Genomic DNA, 17,638 nt, shown 5'->3' with positions numbered 1-17,638 from the left:
TTCTATCTATCCACTCACTTGCTACCTGTCCTTCAACAGGAGAGGACCTACACTGCAAGTGCTGCTGTGACCTGTGTCTGGAACCGACCATGGTGCATGTGTCTGGGGAAAGGGCCCCTGCCTTCACTCCTGAGGAGTTGGAGAAACTGGTGGATGGGGTCCTACCCCAGTACATGTTACTCTCTGGTCCTCCAGACAAACAGGTGAGTACACTGTGAGCATGATGCGTGGGCCATGAATGTATGGAGTGCTGTGTATGTAAGCCACATGTGGGGGAGCAGAGGTGTCCTGGAAAGAGTGCAGCATGTAAGGTGGACAATGTATGTGCGTCAGGGGATGGGAGGGATCTGGTGGGCCATGAGTCTGATGGTCCGGATGGTTGACTAATTCCTTTTTCTGCTGTCTTTTCCCTGCAGGTCAGCGCCCACCAGAAAAAGGGTATTTGGCATGTCATCGCCAAGTAGCTTCGGACCCTGGGAGTCTTCGACAGACGGAGCACCCAATGCCGCAAAAGGTGGGAGGACCTGCGCTGCTGGGCAAATAAGATGGTGGAGGCCCAGCTGGGGCTGGCCTCCCAATGAGGAAGGGGTGCCCGTTGCACCATGACACCCCTGATGTTCCGCATCCTGGCGGTGGCCTATCCGGAGTTGGATGGGCGCTTGAAGGCATCACAGTAGCCACAAGGGCGTGAATACAGAATCTGATTCCTGACTTTGCGCATGTTAAGAGGTACCTGGGTGGGGGATGTGGGCTATGGGTGCCCATAGGCCGGGGCGAAGATGGCAGGAGAGGTCCCTTGTTGGGCAGGCTCTGAATCACTCCTACCCCAATAGTGTTAGTGGGTATCTACTACTGGGCAGGGTCCTGTGGGTTTCTGGTGTGCAGCTGATGGCGTTAGGCATTCTACCCCATGGGCTGGTGACTATCCTAGTAACTGGTTGGTCATGGCCTAGTGTATAGGGCTGCTTCCTGTGTGTTGTGTACGCCAACGGTAGTGGTGTTGCTGGCATTGACCAAGTGTGTCTTCTGTCACTCTCCCCTCCTTTTTGTTTTGTCACCCTGTCCTTATGTGTATTAGCATCATCTGGCGGAGGAGCAGAGGCACCAGCAATGGAGGGAGCTGCATCCCACATGGGCCTGGAGGCCGAATCCACAGACGGTGAGGTCACCAGTGGGCCGGAGGGCCAGGGGAGCACCACGACGGTGACAGGAGTGGACACCACAGACAGCGACTCCTCTGATGGAAGCTCCCTGGCAGTGGTGGACACCTCTGTGCCCACCCCAACAACAGGTAGAGCCACCACCCCCCTACCAGCACCGCCCTCCCAGCAGCCCCTCAGCGTGTTTCCTGTCCCCACTCTCCCAGGAGGGTGGGCATCTCCTTCGCTCCAGGCACCTCAGGCCCTGCCCCAGTCAGCCCTGCTGCCCTCAGTGAGAAGGCTATTGTCCTCCTGAGATCCCTCACTATTGGGCAGTCAACCATTCTGAATGCCATCAGCGGTGTCGAGAGGCATTTACAACAAACAAATGCATACCTGGAGGGCATTCACTCTGGCCTGGCGGCCCACCAGAGAGCATTTCAGGCTCTGGCCAACTCCCTGATGGCAGCCCTTGTCTCCGTGTCTAGCCTCCCTCCTCCAACTCCCTCTACCCAGTCCCAAACCCCTCAACCTCGGCCTATCCAAAGCACACCTTCAGACTAGCATTTACCCATATCAACACACAGAAATGGTTCAGGCAAACACAAGCACTACACATCATCCCACAGGCACTCACACAAGCACCATACCCATGCAGACACACCAACATCCACTGCCTCCACTGTGTCCCCCTCCTCCTCCTCGCCCACCTCCCTCCCAGTATCCTCTCCACTCACACCTGCATGCACTACATCCTCATCCACTACCTCCATCACCAGCACGCCCATCACTACTCACCCCTCACTGGCAGTCACCACCCCCACATCCATGCCCACGTCCCCTGTGTCCTCTCCCATTGTGTCTGTGACCCCTCCTCCCAAAGTACACAAACGCAAGCACCCGCCCACCCAACAACCATCCACCTCACAACAGCATCCAGCACATGCACCTTCACCCAAACTCAGCAGACAGACTCCTCCTACCACTGCTCCCTCTTCCTCCACTCCCATACCCTCTCCCTCCTCCTGCTCCAGTGTAAATAAAAAGCTTTTCCTGTCAAAAATTTCCCTGTTCCCTACCCCTTCCCCCCTCCTTCCCCTCGGGCCAGCGTGTCCAGATCCCAGGGCAGCACCTCAACGACCAAGTCGGTGTCCGCTGTGGTACCTGCAACTCCCAGAGGCTTAAAGGGGGCACCCGTCAGGCCAGCCAGTGTGCCACTAACCCCTGCAAAGGACCAAACCATTCTTCCACCTGCCAAGGTGAAGAAGGGGACAACATGCAGCAAGGGCAAGGAGCACGACCCACCCAGCAAGGCCTCCTCCAAAACTCCAGCTGCCAGAGCCAAGGTCACAACAGCATCTCCCAAGGTGAGGAAGGGGCAGAAAAGACAAGGCAAGGTACTTCAGCCGTCGGTGGTTGCAGGTGAAGGCCTGGTGCCCACCAGCAGAACCGCCAGACCCGCCACCTGCACCGCAGGCAGCACCAACAGTAGCCCCGCCACAGGCACCGCCTCAAGCACCGCCACCTGCACTGCCACCACTACTGTCAGCAGCAGCAGCATCCCCAGTGGGCAGCCGTCTGAGGCTGCAGGAGAAGGGCTGGAGCCTTCCACCACCACTGGCAGCACTGGCACCTGCACCACGGCCAGCACCACCAGCAGCCCCACCGCAAGCACTGCCGCAAGCACCACTACTTGCACCGCTGACAGTGGGACCAATACCAGCACCAGCACCAGCAGCCCCAGTGGGCGGCCGTCCGAGGCTGCAGGAGACGGGCTGGAGCCTTCCACCACCACTGGCAGCACCCCCACCAGGACCGGCACTACCACCAGTTTGCAGCCTTAGGTGCTGCAGGATGGAGTCTAGCCCTGCCTCCGTGGACCATCATGCAACCTGGTCCCTGCAAATCTCGTGCCTCAGACACCCAGGTGAGGGAATGTGAACTGCCGCACCCCAAGTGCTGTATCACTCGGCACAGTGCCCGCCCCAGAACCAGTGGAGGTATGCATCCAATCAGCCCCTCCTTGGCAGGATGAAGCACACTGGGCACCAAGCCCCTTCCTGATCCTGCGGAGAAAGGCAGCCACTCACCCTGTCCTTGGCAGGATGAAGCACACTGGGCACCCAGCCCCCTCCAGAACTAGTGGAGAAGCCATCCACTTGAGAGACTGTGGCCTTGCACTCCCCAGGACCAAGCGGTGGGCAAACCACCCACTTGAGAGACTGTGGCCTTGCACTACCCAGGACCAAGCAGTGGGCAAACCACCCACTTGAGGGACTGTAGCCTTGCACTCCCTGGGACCAAGCAGTGGGCAAACCACCCACTTGAGAGACTGTGGCCTTACACTCCCCAGGACATCGCTGTGGGCATGGAGCCCCCTCGAGGAGCAGTGGCGTTATTCCATCTTCCAGCTGAGGTGCCTCCATTCCCCGTCCCTCTGAGGTGCCTGTGAGTTTTCAACCTGATTCCCCTGCATTGTTCTCTCCATATTGAGGCAGGAGTCAAGTGTGGGCTTGGCCCATGATTTGTGGCCCAGTGACCCACAGACATTTGGAAAGGACAATGTATGGCCTTATGTACATATTGTATATTTTTGTAAATACTGTTTTTATAATCGTTACGTATATCTGCCTATTTCTAAAATATCAATGATTTAACTCTATTCTCTGTGTCCTTGCGTTCTTCCAGGGGGTTACAGGGTGTAAATGTAATGTTGCTGCATGTGTTTCTGTGTGTGGTGTTGGGGGTGGAGGTGTTGCGTGTGTGTGTCGCTCTCTTTTTCCTCCCCCTCCCCTGTGTACTAGGTGCAGTACTCACCATGGTCGTCGCCGCCTGTGGTATTCCTGGTAGATGAGGAGGCAGACCACCATGGGCAGGACCTATAACTCCGGCTCCATGGTGTCCTGGTTCTTCGTTGAGTGTCGAGAGGTGAGTGGTTTCCCTTCCAAACACTGTTTCCGCTGTGCTTTTGATGGCGTTGGTACCGCCCTGGAAAAGCTGGTGGATTGGCGGGTTGTGATGGGGTGGGCGGTACATTGTCTTCCGCCTGTCTGTTGACGGTGCCCGCCAAGGCGTTTGTTGCTACCGCCGTGGCGGTCGGAGTGTTAAAGTGATGGTCTGTGTTGGCAGTTTCCACTGTGGTCGTGATCCCATTTTTTTTACCGCATGCCTGTTGGTGGTCTTACTGCCGCTTTAACACCGACCGCCAGGGTTGTAATGAGAGCCATTATCTCTAAACAGTTTAGAAACAGAGTACTTGGAAATTTACTACAAAAGAAATCCTTCATTTAAAAACCATACTGCTAAACTGAAACATAAACTATATGTTCAATTAATTGTAGAGAAAACATTTGCAGTGAAAAGGAATGTTTTTTTTTTAGCACTGAATCATATGAGAACATTAACACGCTAAATTTAAAATTTTATAATAACTAAGTTGCACAAAAGGAAATTGAATGCCTTCAATTTGGAGGCTGGTGAAAACATACATCAAATAGTGAACCATACTTTCACAAAGCAGGTTATAATACATACACCAATTGGGTTCTAGTTGTAAACAATCAAGGACATTGTCATGAAGTTATGGATCTGTTGTTGGTTTAGAGAAAAAAGTGACTTATGTTATAGAACACACACGACAAAATGATTAGGGCAAAAAAAGTAAACATCCTGTTTACCAATGGAATTGCACCACTATATGCAAATGGACAGCACATTGTATGGAAATACTACTAAACTTTATTACTTCTTTCAAAGAAAAATATTTACAAGGCACAAATCAAACTTTGCAAACCTTGGCCAATTGCCCATTTTGCAGTCTTACATAAAAGCAATGACATATTTTATTCTGCCTTAAAAATAATAAGTGTAATTCCACTTTTTATGACATTGAAATGCTTTTAATACATGATAACACTTCCTGAAAACTTGTACAAACTTCATATTTGATGAAATGTCCTCCAATAGAATTGGAGGTAAAGAATGATGCTTTATTAGATTAAAATGCAGAGAAGGCCCTATCAATTACGAACAATATTGAATCGAAATACTTTAATGGTGACAATGAGGATCATGTATCCCCAGATATATTACACACATATCCTACAGTAGATGATACAAGTATAGACCTCACACAGTTTCACTGGTACATTTTGCTATTTTATAAAACCATGTCAGAAATTCCAAATTAAGTCTGCATTTGCTATAGATACACACATTATGAAAAACAAAATTAATCTATTTACTGGAGAAAATGGAAAATTAAGCTAGAATAGCTTGGACTCTTATAGTGGAAAACACATTTGATGCCCATTCTTATCTAATAGTATATTATCATTGCTTTGGAAAACTTGACCACAGCTTTTTGCCTTCATAGTAAATTTGGAATAATTTGGATATTTACCCTATACCTCTTGATTTTCAAAATTTGAATTTATATAAAAGTATCTTAATTCATACCTTACATTCTTTTTAAGCTATTATTAGAATGCAACCAAAATGTGGACAATTTCAAGCACAGGAATTAATGTGTGCATCATAAGGAATGGTTGTTTTTCCTACCATTAGATTTTAAGAAAATTATTGACAATGTGGGAACACAGCACACATTAGAAGAACCTTTGGTTGTGTCAGTTAATGGAGATCCTACAAAAGATTTAAAAAAGTCTAGAATTGAGAAGCTTTCAAAAATACAAGATGCTATTTCATACTTGTTACAAAATAACACACACTACAACAACTTCTGAACAAAGGACTTCTTTGATACCAAAGACCCTCAACTTCCAAAGGACACACATGTAGGCTAGTTTCTAAAAATTAATAAAGAATAGTCAGAAGAAATATACAGGACTACAGTATACACCATTATATTGCAAAGATTTAATGGGTGATGCTGTAGAATTCATCAAATGAGAGAAGCTACAGGAAATCCTGTGAGTATTGGGGACAAAAACTTTAAACTTTAAAACTTTAAAGGCTCAATGTTATCCAGTTTTATTTTTAACCGGAAAAGGAGGGTGGTATGAGGATCGTCCAGTTCCATTTTTTGCATCAGAATATAGGGCCTGATTTAGATCTTAGAGGACATGTTACTGTGTTACAATGGTGAGGGCTATCCCGTCCACTAAATTCTAAATCCGATAAGATATAATGGGATTTATACTTCGGCAGATGGCAAATCCATCACTGCAGTGACGGAGTAACTCGTCCACCGAAATATAAATCAAGGCCTATAATCTGAAAATTCACATTTTAGGCAAAACATATCTTATTTATTCACTTTACTGTGTGAAAGTGAATTATCTGTTACCTCTTATGCTGTTGGCCATGTCATGTGAACTGGAACAGGATTTAATAACATAATAGCTAAATATTGTTTACATAAAGTTCAAATTAATGATGAGAACCTGAGCTATAACTTACTTAATATTCTGACATGTCAAAGAGGTACAAATGAATACTGATACAGACGGCACAAACTTAAAAGTATGTCAACGAATTTGGGACAACATACTATATTTCTCACTTTAAGCTGTGCTGAATACCTGTGGGATGATTTATAAACTTTCCTACTAGAGGCTAACAACAATTTGCCGGATATGTGTTTGAAAACACTAGGGTAATTATATTCTTAGAGACAGCAAATATATGCAGATTTTTTCATTGCAAATTCCAAATTATGCTACAAGTTCCTAACAAAGAAAAAGAAAAAACCCTAGTTGAGGTTGTTGAATTCTTTTGGAGGAAAGAGTACCAAGTGAGTGGTACACCTCACATTCATATGCTATTTTGGATAAAGAATGCACCAAAATTTGGATACAACTCTGATGATTCTGCTCTTCAGTTTATAGAATAATAAGGGCCAGATGTAGCAAAGGATTTTACATTCGCAAATGGTGCAAATCGGTAAATTCCACCGTTTGCGAATGCAAAACACCCCTCACGATGTATGAAAGGCATTTGCTGTGCAAATATAAGGAATCACTAAAATAGCGATTCCTTGCAACTGCAACAAGTAAATGCGAATCACATACTGCGATTCGCAAATACAGATGTGAATATGCGAATCACAGTATGCGAATCGCAAATAGCGACATGAATTTGCAAATCGCATAATGCAAATCGCAAATTCCGTATCGCAATTCAATTCATCAAAAAGTCGCAATTTGCAATTATTTGCAGAGTGTTTTTTTGCACGTGCAAATTACCATGAAGTGAAATCAGGTAGTAAAGAGGTGCAACCTATATAAAGAGGCCCAGAATGACTCTTTTCCACAATGGCCGGACTCTACGTGATGGCAAGGAGAATGAGGAACCTGGCAAGTTTGAGGATAGGGAGGAGGAGAGAGGAGCACATTTTCAGAGTGCGCAATACCCTTTTTGACCAGACAGAGGAGGAGATATATGATAAGTATAGGTTAAACTCAGCCATGATACTCGACCTGATAGCTGATCTCCAACCCCTACGGCTGCGAAACACGCAAAGGACCAATAGCATACCCACCTTTTTACAGGTATCCCTGCACTTATTAGCCTCAGGGATCTAACAAGGGGTCATAGCAGCAGCTAAAGGTGTCTCACAGAGTGCTTTCTCACGCTTCTTCAATGCATTTCTCAATGCCATGCTTAGCAAAATTCAATAGCACATACGAATTCCCAACACCCACAGGAATTACTACAAACAAAATTAAATTTCTACCAGGTTGCCCAATTCCCACATGTAATAGGCTCTATCGATGGGACACATGTTACTATCTGTCCACCATCGGCCACAGAGTATGTTTATCGGAACCGAAAAAGTACACATTCTATGAACATACAAGTAATAAACAATGCCTCCAACATTATAACGGATCTCGTGGCCAGATACCCAGGCAGCACACATGACTCCTACATCTTCTGGCACAATGGAAAATACACACAGCTCCTTGCTGGGAATTTTGGCAACTTGGTAATGTCATAGTTGACAATGTCGCCTGGATGTATTTGTGATGTCGCAGATAACAATTACTCATTTTACTCCCCTGTCATTCTAGGAGACAGTGCCTACGCCGTGCAGTCCTTCATACTAATGCCCTATCTGAATCCTGCTCCACCAGACAAAAGTAGTTATAATGCTGATCACAGGATGACATGCAGGGTTGTAGAGAGGACCTTCGGCCTGCTGAAGAGCCGTTTCAGATGCCTACACAAGAGTGATGGTGCACTACAATACAGCCCTGAAACCACTTGCAAAATCGTGGCTACTTGTGCCATGTTGCACAGCATTGCAACAAGGGTGGGCATACCAGTGGAACCCACCGAGCCCGACTCAAATGAGAATGACGATCCCTTGCCAGCCCTTCAGCCAGCAGACAGAAGCAGTGCAGCAGAGGACAGACATAGATGTGCTGAGATCACGCCCAATTATTTTTGATGTAAGTAATGACAACACCACGTCTAATTTTATATATTGCTGTAGGTAGCATCTTTATTGCCTTGACTTCAGGTAACATATGTGTAATTAGGACATAGGTATGCACTATACACAAATAGGTGCTAGTTAAAGTGTCACACTATTAGCATCATAGTATCACTGCTTTGCTACATGATATGCAAGTCCCCTGTACCTCTCAACATTACTTTCTCCACTTGAGTGCTCAGTGGTCTTGGTGGCACCTCTTGTTGCACGTTCCAAGACAGTACTGTGTCTGGTAGTGCGACGCCTAGGATCGATCACAGGGACTGTGAGCCTGCTGAGCCTGGAAAGCTCCTCACTATCCCCACGACCCAGTTCGCTGTTTGTAGCACTCCATGCTGTCTGCATTGTCTCCAAAACATTGGTAATTTGCACCATTCCTTGTGCAACATCCCGATTGCAATGTGCTATCTCCACTTGTATGCCCACAGCACGTCTTGATCCCAAAGCAGTTGTGGTAGTGAGCCAATTAACAGCTCTGCAGAACACATCCAAACGGCCCATCAATTGGTGATGGCGCCTACAGTGGCTGACATGCTCCTACTGCATCACAGTGCAGAGTTCCCTAATGGCGTTTCTCATCTCCTTTGCGTTTTCTGCTGCTGTTTGCTGTCCCTCATGCAACTTGAACATGTTTTCATTGAGTGCATCCAACTGCTTGTGCATTGATCCCATGTTGTCATTGTGAGACTCAAACTGCATTGGCATTGCGCCCATGTTATGATCGATTGACACGAACTACCTGTGCATTGACCTCATGTGTTTACATTGCAGGCGCTGCACTTTCAGCATGGAAGCTTCAAGGCCGCCAAATAGTGATGGGCCCTCACCTTCCTCTGTGCACTGTCTGCCTGCTTCACAATGCCTCCTGAGGGGAGTGGACTGACGCTGGGGCAGAGACTGCTGTCTGTCAGTGTTTCTAGCCTCTGGGGGTGGTGTGGGTACTTCATCCGGCATTTCATCAGAGTCCAAGTTATACTCAGGGAGAGGTAGCACTCTTGCACTGCGTATGGTTGGTGCTTGTATGAAGGATTCACTGGTGCTTGAGTCGGACTGTGACTGAGTTTTGCTCTCCCCCACATTTCCACCTTCTGCTGTGTCAGGGCCCGGAACATCTGCAACAACCATGTGCAGCATGTCATTCTTGGATTAGTACTCAAATAGTTGCATAATAGTATTACATTTACACAGGCATAGTATCACTGAGAGTCTTTTGTGTTGTTTCTCTGTTTGGTTTTACACTATCTTGCTATTTATGTGGTAGTTGCACATTAGAGGTGTGGACCAGCACTCCTATAAGGCATTGTTGTGGTGTATGTAAGATGTGGCATGGACTACTTATCACACTGCATAGTGCCATTGCTATTTTCTAAGGGGCATTTGTACATGAACATATGGGGAAACACATAATTGCTGCCCTTACCTTTGCTGGTGCTGGGTGTGCCTGAGGTGTCAATGTCAGTGACACCACTGACAGCTTCAGGAAGCAGTGTCAACTCCACCATGTCTTCCATTGGTGTAGACAGTGTCTTGGTTGGTGGTCCTCCTCCGATGCTCATTGCCTCCTTCAGCCTGCATGCTACCCTCTCTTTGGCACGTGAACGCAAGTCATATCAGCACTTGCGTATTTCCTTGACAGAGTGCTGCGCAACACCCACTGTGCATATTTTGGTCTGGATGTCTGACCACAATTTTCTCTTATCACTTTCAGGTACCTGTAGTGAGTTTTTTCCAAAAAGTTTGTTATGGTGCCTGACCACCTCCTCGGTGAGCACCTCCAATTCCTGCTCACTGAATTTTGAGTTTGCGCTTCCTGTCTCCTTTCTCCTTCACATTCCCATCAGGATCAGTTTGGTCCTGGCTGGCTCTCAAGACTGCCTTCCTGGTGCTTGGCTGGGTCTCTCTGCCAGCTCCTGTGGGTGGGGCTTCTGAAAACAGCATGGACTGACTCACTTCCTGGTTGTGATGTCATCAGGCTGTTCCAGGTTGCCTTTTTCGCAATTTGCAATTTGAACTCACCAACAGCCTCAGACCACTGACCACTGGGGATGGTAGACATGTAAGCGGTGGTGCCACTGTCCAAGGACATCACGGGGCCACTGGCGGTGCTTGTGGCGGTGGTGCTTGCGGCGGTGTCTGTGGTGGCGGTGCTGGCGGTGCTGGCGGCGGTGTCTGTGGTGGTGGTGCTGGCGGCGGGGTCTGTGGTGGCGGGGCGGGTGGCAGGGCATGTGTCAGCACCTGCTGAGGGAGAAAGGAGGATGTCTCCTGCAGCCTCGGATGGCTGCCCACTGGGGAAGAGGCTGGGGACTGTCGCAGTGGCTGTAGACGTGCCGGAGGCAGTGCAGGTGGCAGTGCAGGTGGCGGTGCAGGTGGCAGTGTTCGCCTCCGTACAGGTTGGCGTAGACGTGAACAGAAAGTGTGACACTGGTCCCTCAGTCTGTGCCACCATGCCCTCTCCTGACCTGCCCTTCTGTTTTTGGCCCTTCCCCACCTTGGATGGTGGCGCAATTGTCTTGCCACTATCCCCTTTTGTTTTCACTGAGCACTTGGTGGCTGGTGATTTCGGCTTCTCCCCCCGGGATGTGGGTACCTTTTTCACCTTGGCAGGTGGCGGAATGTCCTTGCCCTTGCTACGTGGCACATTGGCAGCCCTGATGGTTGGCGTACTCCATGACCCTGCAGTTGCTGGCACCACTGTGCCTGGGGATTTGGTTGCTGAGGTGCAGGGCTGGGACCTGGAAAGCCTGGCCCCAGGGGAAGGACGGGGGGAGGTGTAGGGAAGAGGTCAATGTTAGCCAGGAAGAGTTTTTTTTAGACACACTGGGACGGGAAGATGGAGGGGTTTTGGGAGTGGAGGAAGAGGTAGTGGTTGTAGGAGGTGTATGTCTGCTGAATTTGGGTGAAGGTGCATGGGCTGGAGGCTGTTGTGAGGTGGATGGCTGTTGGGTGGATGTGTGCCTGCGTTTGTGTACTTTGGAAGGAGGGCTCACAGACAGACTGGTAGAGGACACTGGGGATGTGTGAATGGTAGTGGTGGTGGTGATTGCACGTGAGCGGTGTGTGGTGATGGGCATGTTGGTGATGGAGGTAGTGGCTGAGGATGTAGTGCATGCAGGTGTGAGTGGAGACCAGAGAGTGAGGGAGGAGGGAGACGTGGAGGAGGGGGACACAGTGGAGGAAGTGGATGTTGGTATGTGTGCATGGGTATGTTGCTTGTGTGAGTGCCTGTGGGATGTGTGGTGCTTATGTTTGCCTGAGCCACTCTTGTGTGTGTGCATGCTGGTCTGATGGTGTGCTTGGGATAGGCAGAGGTACAGGGGCTTGGGTCTGGGTGGAGGAGGTTGGAGGGGGAGGCTGGACACAGGGACAATGGCTGCCATCAGTGCTGAGGCCAGAGCCTGAAATGCTCGCTGTTGGGCTGCCTGGCCAGAATGAATGCCCTCCATGTATGCATTTGTTTGTTGCAAATGCCTCTCGACACCCTGGATGGCATTCAGAATGGTAGACTGCCCAACATTGAGGGTTCTCAGGAGGTCAATAGCCTCCTCACTGAGGGCAGCAGGGCTGACTGGGGCAGGGCCTAAGGTGCCTGGGGTGAAGGAGATGCCCACCCTCCTGGGTGAGCGGGCACAGGACACACGCTGAGGGGCTGCTGGGAGGGCGGTGCTGGTAGGGGTGTGGCGTCTGTACCTGTTGATGCAGTGGGCACAGAGAGGCCCACCACCACAAGGGAGCTCCCATCAGAGAAGGAGTCGCTGTCGCTGGTCTCCGCTCCTGTCCCCGCCGTGGAGCTCCCCTTGCCCTCTGTCCCACTGGTGGCTTCAGACTCCGTAACTTCACCCTCCAGGGCCAAGTGGGATGCAGCTCCCTCCTGCTCTGGTGCCAATGCTCCTCCGCCTGATGATGCTATTGCACACAAGAACAGGGAGACCACAAAAAAGGGGGGGGGAAGACAGAAGAAAGACATGTTCAGTGCATGCAACACCACTAGCGGACACAACAGACAGTGAGCAGCCCTCTGCACTACGCCATGCACTTACAGTTCCTAGATTTTTCACATGCCCATGGGGTACGAGGCCTAAGCCCAATTGCTGCACACCTGAAAGTCAGAGGAACCTGACTAGGTGTAGATGGATCTTATCACTAGTGGGGTTTGGGTGCCACATAGCCTGCCTCACAAGGGACCTTGCCTACCAAGATCGCCCTGGCCTAGGGGAACCCACTGCCCACCTCCCCAGCCCAGACACTTCGTAATGCACGCAGAGTCAGCTGAATGAGAGTGTACTCACCCCCTAGTGGCTGCTGTGATGCCCTCAAGCACCCATCCAACTCCAGATAGGCCACGGCCAGGATCCGGAACATCAGGAGGGTCATGGTGCGACGGGCACCCCTCCCACGTTGGGAGGCCATCCCCAGCTGGGCCTCCGCAGTCTTCTTGCTCCAGCGGCGCAGGTCCTCCCATCTTTTACGGCAGTGGGTGCTCCGTCTGTGGTAGAGCCCCAGGGTCCGGACGTCCTTGGCGATGGCACGCCAAATAGCCTTCTTCTGTCATACTCATTGCCCACCAGTTCCTACCCATGCCCTGACGCACATACACACACCATCCGCACATGTAGGCCTCAGCCCCCCCATGTTTCTTCCAGCGACACCACTCAAAGCAGGCATTGCCCATTCAGCATGCTCACAGTGTACTCACCTGTTTGTCTGGAGGACCGTACAGTTGCGTGTACTGGGGGAGGACCCCATCCACTAGGTTCCCCAACTCCTCCGAAGTGAAGGCAGGGGCCCTTTCCCCAGACACTGTAGCCATCGTCGCTTCAGTGTTGGTCCTCTCCTGTTGAAGGTCAGGTATCAATTGAGTGAACTGACAGAAAATGGCGGTCACGTCCGCGGCGGTGCGTACCGTCACTGACGGCGTACATTGTCATTGGCTCCTTGGACCCATAGGGCCCAATGTTAACCAATGCTGAATTGCACAGTGGTGTACAACGCCAGCGCAGTTACCTCATATTCCCTTGTCCCACCTTACAGTTCAGGCAGCCGCCATTTCAGGGGGCCACATGGCATTAATAATAACTGCGTCACACCTATCTAGGCCTGGAATACACACAGTTACAAGCACATTGCGGATTAATAAATTTCTGCAAATTACATTTTGTGATACCTCAGTGTTGGCTTACTGCTCGCTGTTCTCCTCCATAGGACACGTCTGCTGGGACAGGTGATGAGATGGCGGCATCCTCCGGTGTACAGACCCCTGGTGGACCTGTCGACAATGGAAGAGAGACACATAATTATCACTTACAGACTTGATCCTGCAACAATCCAGGAACTGTGTGCCCAATTGGAGCCAGACCTGATGTCAGCAATCCGCCAACCCACAGGGATACCCCCTCTAGCGCAGGTCCTGTCAGTGCTCCATTTCCTGGCAAGTGGTTCCTTTCAAACAACAGTGGCCATTGCATCAAGTATGTCCCAGCCAATGTTCTCTAATGTGTTGTCCAGAGTGTTGTCTGCCCTGCTGAAACACATGCGCAGCTACATCGTTTTTCCTCATGTGGAGGATTTGCCCACAGTGAAAGGTGACTTCTATGCCCTGGGACATATCCCCAACATCATTGGTGCCATTGATGGGACACATGTGGCATTAGTACCTCCATGCAGGAGTAAACAGGTGTGGAGAAACCGGAAGAGCTACCATTCGATGAATGTGCAGATGGTGTGTTTGGCAGACCAGTACATCTCCCATGTGAATGCCAAGTTTCCTGGCTCAGTGCATGACGCTTACATTTTGAGGAATAGCAGCATCCCTTATGTGATGGGACAACTTCAGAGGCACCGTGTGTGGCTAATAGGTGAGGCCAAGGACCCAATACAGTGTGAATAGTTGTCTGGGTATGGGGTTGTCCTTAAGGGTTAGTGTGTGTCTAGAAGTTGTCCCTCGAAATTTGCAGGTGACTCAGGTTACCCCAACCTGTCATGGCTACTGACCCCAGTGAGGAATCCTAGGACAAGGGCAGAGGAACACTACAATGAGGCACATGGGCGAACTAGGAGGGTGATCGAACACACCTTCTGCCTCCTGAAGGCTAGATTCCGGTGCCTCCATATGACATGTGGTTCCCTATACTACTCACCAAATAAGGTGTGCCAGATCATCGTGGCCTGCTGTACACAGCACAACCTGACTTTGCGACGGCAGGTGCCTTTTCTGCAGGAGGATGGGCCAGCTGGTGGTCTTGTGGCAGCTGTGGAGCCTGTGGGCAGTGAAGAAGAGGAGGCAGAAGAGGAGGATATCGACAACCGAATCAACATAATCATGCAATATTTCCAGTGAGACACAGGTAAGAAAATGTCACTGCCTCCCACATCTCATACTATTGTTGGAGCTAGCATAAGTCTGTCATTTTCACTCAGTAAATGGACCCTGACTTGTCACTTTGCCTTTCCATTTCACAGATGTGGGTCCCACTTTGTGCCCTCTGCTATATTTCCTCCTGCCCTACAGCTGTGTTACATCTGTATGTGCACAAGTAAATTGACATTGCTATATTCCATGGTTATTGCAATTACACATTTGTGAAAGCACAGACTGACTCCAGATTGTTTTGTGATTGAAGTGTGTTTATTTCTGTGCTAATAAGTGGAGGGGGTTGTAAAATGGGCTGGGGTGATGGTGGAGGAATGTCCAAGGCAGAGTCCAGTCTATTTGTTTCACAGGTGCATTGTCCAAAGGGTCATAGGAAGTGGAGCAATGGCAGTTGATGGATGGACAGGGTAACAAAGTGGGTGACATTCAGGGGGGGTCTCATTTCCTGGCGGGGTCTTGGCAATGTTCTCTGTCTTGTTCCTGGACCTCAGGGACCATTTGCGGGGTGGTTCTCCATCTGCAGGGGGTGGGGTGCTGGTGTCGTGTTCCTGTGGCGGTGCCTCCTGTCCACTAACGCCGGCAGAGGTGGAGGGCTGTTCATCGTCCAGGCTAGTGTCAGGGGCCCTTTGTTGTGCTACTGTGTCCCTCCTGGTGTTGACAAGGTCGGTCAGCACCCCTGCAATGGTGACCAGGGTGTTGTTAATGGACTTCAAGTCCTCCCTGATCCCAAGGTAGTGTTCCTCCTGCAGCCGCTGGGTCTCCTGAAACTTGGCCAGTACCGTTGCCATCGTCTCCTGGGAATGATGGTAAGCCCCCATGATGTTGGAGAGTGCCTTGTGGAGAGTGTGTTCCCTGGGCCTGTCCTCTTCCTGTCGCACAGCTGTCCTCCCAGCTTCCCTGTTGTCCTGTGCCCCTGAACCGTGTGCCCACTGCCACTGGCCCCAGGTCCCTGATTTTCTTGGGTGAGTGGGGTTGACTGAGTTCCCTGTAGCGGTGGACACACTGCTGATTGACGTGTCCTGGGGACAGATGGATGGGCCCGGTGGGTGGGTGCAGTGGTGGTGTTCCCTGAGGGGGGAGGTTTTGTGGTGGCTTGTGACTGTGTCAGGGGAACCGACTGTCCCGAGGTCCCTGATGAGCCGGACTGGTCATCTTGATCCAGTTGTGCAGAGCTGCTGTCATCACTGTGGGTCTCTTCTGTGGGGGGCCTGGATATGTCTGGCACCTCCTGTCAAGTGACATTGGGTAGGGGTCCTGTTGGGGTATAAAAGCATGATTATGGCATCTGTGTGTGCCATCGTGTGCAATGGGTGAGTGACCCTGAACTCCAGTGCTTGCATTATTGTCTTGGTCCTTGTGTGATTGGTGATTTTGGGGCATGAGTGCGTCTCTGTACTGGACATGCTTGGGTGATGGGTGTCCATGCATTGGTGTTACATGCAGGGCTTGTTTTGGGGATGTGTGGGTTGTGTTGGTGGGGTATCTGTGGGTTGTTGGGGTTATGGGTGTGAGAGTAAGGGTGGGGTATGTGTGGCATGCAGGTAGGGTGGGGGATAAAGTAGTAAAGATATGACTTACCAGAGTCCAGTCCTCCTGCTACTGCTGCGAGTCCCTCAGGATACAGTATTGCCAAGACTTGCTCCTTCCATGTTGTAAGTTGTGGGGGAGGAGGTGGGGGCCCACCGCCAGACCTTTTTACAGCAATCTGGTGTCTGGATACCACGGAACGCACCTTCCCCCGTAGGTCGTTCCACCTCTTCCTGATGTCATCCCTAGTTCTTGGATGCTGTCCCACTGCGTTGACCCTGTCGACAATTCTCCGCCATAGCTCCAACTTCCTTGCAATGGAGCTGTGCTGCACCTGTGATCCGAATAGCTGTGGCTCTACCTGGACGATTTCCTCCACCATGTCCCTGAGCTCCTCCTCAGAGAACCTGGGGTGTCTTTAAGGTGCTATGATGTGGTGTGGGAGATGTGTGAGGTGGTGTGTGTTGTGATGTGTGAGGGGATGTGTTGGTGTGTGTTGTTTGAGGTGCATGGATGTTGTGTAAGTGATGGTGTTGTGTGTCTGTGGATGCTGGTGGTGTTTAAGGTAGTGTCTCTCTCTGGCCTGCTTTCAAATTTCTGGTAGTAAGGGTTTGTGGGTAATGTGGGTGTGTGTTTTATAGTGGTGTGAGCGTGTATGTGTGGTGTGTGTATGTGTATCAGGTGTGTGTATTTCGATTGTCCAATGTGGTTGTGTTTTGTAAATGTGTGTGTATTTTGAGTGCAGCTGTGTGTACCACCAATGGTTTGCCGCGGTTGAAAGTCCACTGCGTTGATTCGTGGGTCATGATAGTGTGGGTGTATTCTTCTTGGCGTGACGGTGTCGGTTTTGTTATCGCAAGTTTATCACTGACCTTTGGTGTGGCGGACTTGTGTGGGTGTCTGTATTGTGGCGGATTCTAAGCTGTGGGTCGTAGTACCTGTAGCGGAATTCCGCGGCCACAGCGGTATGTTGGCGTCTTCTGCATGGCGGTAAGCGGGATTTACCGCCAGGGTTGTAATGAGGGCCTATATGCCACTTTGTTTTCCCAAGTCCAACTTTAAACAAAGGAAGAGTCAACAATGTTATGTCTTCTGTTAGACATGATATCAAAGGAAAGTCCCCCCAAAACATATACAATTTAAAAA

Source organism: Pleurodeles waltl, chromosome 4_2 (genome assembly GCF_031143425.1).
Source record: "Pleurodeles waltl isolate 20211129_DDA chromosome 4_2, aPleWal1.hap1.20221129, whole genome shotgun sequence".
Taxonomy (NCBI): Eukaryota; Metazoa; Chordata; class Amphibia; order Caudata; family Salamandridae; genus Pleurodeles; species Pleurodeles waltl.
This window is presented reverse-complemented; position numbering follows the sequence as displayed.